The sequence below is a fragment of the Elephantulus edwardii genome, unplaced genomic scaffold, assembly GCF_000299155.1.
Source record: "Elephantulus edwardii isolate Elephantulus edwardi_28Jun2011 unplaced genomic scaffold, EleEdw1.0 scaffold00056, whole genome shotgun sequence".
In the NCBI taxonomy this organism is placed as follows: domain Eukaryota; kingdom Metazoa; phylum Chordata; class Mammalia; order Macroscelidea; family Macroscelididae; genus Elephantulus; species Elephantulus edwardii.
Window position 1 is genome coordinate 5,391,282 of NW_006399806.1, and position 1,653 is coordinate 5,392,934.

Genomic DNA, 1,653 nt, shown 5'->3' on the forward strand with positions numbered 1-1,653 from the left:
GGGACATTTTGGCCACCGTTAGATGAATCTTCCCTGAAAGTTGAGAGTACCAACGGAATGTCTGTCTGTGTTTCATTGACGATACAAAAGCATTTGACTGTGTGGTTCACAAAAAATTGTGGTTAATTTTGAGAGGAATGGGAATCTCAGTATACTTGATTGTGGTCATGTGAAACCTATACTTGAAACATGAGACAGTGAAAGAGCAAGGAAACAACATTGTGTGGTTCAAAATCAGGAAAGGTGTATGCCAGGAATGCATCCTGTTTCCACAACTTTTCAATCCATATGCAGAGCAGATCATTTGGGAAGCTGGACTTAGGAGGAGGAATGTGGCACCAGGATTGGAGAAAAACTCATCAACAACCTGCATTATGCATGTGACAAAACTTTACTTGCTGAAACTGAGAAGGACCTCAAACATTTGCTGCAGAAGGTCAAAGACTTCAGTATTCAGTATGGACTGAAGCTCAGCATCAAGAAAACAAAGATTCTCACCACTGGGCAAAAGGGCAGCTTTATGATATACAGAGAAGAGATTAAGATTCTTAACAACATCTGTTTCCTTGGTTCCAAGTTTAAAGCAATCTTACAGTTGAGCATAAGTTTATACTTAGAGGTTATTACATATTCCTAAAAATTGCACTTTTTATCAACCTATATTTACCATCTTTTTTATCCTAGTAATGATTTGTACTGTTTTTTTTTACCAACTTTTGTAAACAGTTTTTTATTGGGAAACATTTGGGTATGCCCTTCCCACCGCCAGGGAATGTCCATTCTAATCTTCCTGGGGTGCTTTTTTGATTTTTTTCTTTTTCTTAGTGCTCTCTTGTTGACAGCCTCCTCAGGTCCACTGCTGACGGGCTCCTCCTTAGAAAGCTGCTTCTTTTCCTTTGGGACACTGTTTGCAACCTCTTCAGTGTCTTCTGGTTCCTCTCTGGAGGAAGATGTCTTCTTCTTTGGGACTTCTGTATTTATAGTTGGCTCTTCAAAGTCACTGTTGACCAATTCCTTGGACATCGATTTCTTTTTCTTGGATTTAGGGAGAGCAGAGCTGAACTGATCTTCCATTCCGTTCTCCTGTGGATCCTCCTGGGGCTTTTTCTTTTTCTTCTTTTTGGGTTTTTCTTCGGTTTCCTCACATTCCTGATCTTCAAGATTGCCACTGTTTTCTGAAGCCACAAGTGCAAGCGCAGCCCGTGGTTTCTTCTCCTTCAAGCACTTCTCCTTTTTCTCCAGCTTCTTGGTAATCTCAACAGCCACTTCTGCCTGAACCATGGCTTCTTTCATGACGTCTAAGTTTTTCCGTGGAATCTCTCCAGTCTCATAGAGGGAGAGTCGCTCCTCAACTTGCTCGTGAAGCTTTTCCCCAAATACACTCCTAGGCACCTCAGAGAAGCAGTCAATTAGTGAGGCAATGCTGCATTTGTTTGCCAGGTATTGGGAGATGCGGCCTTTGTTCTTAGCAGCTGCTCAGCCAATGAAGGCGGAGTGGAAAATGAGCCCATATTTGGGAGTGTTTCTGCTTGTCTTCAGAGCTTTGGAAGCTTGGTCCCTTTTTTGCTGGGCCCTGGGAATCACTCAGACACCAGGACGTGCCATCACATCCAAAGCAGAGGCCTTTTAGGTCAGGGGCCCTGGTCAGCAATC

At 42.9% G+C, this 1,653-nt stretch overlaps 1 pseudogene; it reads right to left on the reverse strand.

Annotated features, from left to right (window-relative positions):
* Positions 1-781: 781 nt before the first annotated feature.
* Positions 782-1,293, reverse strand: LOC102867009 (annotated as a pseudogene).
* Positions 1,294-1,653: the final 360 nt, after the last annotated feature.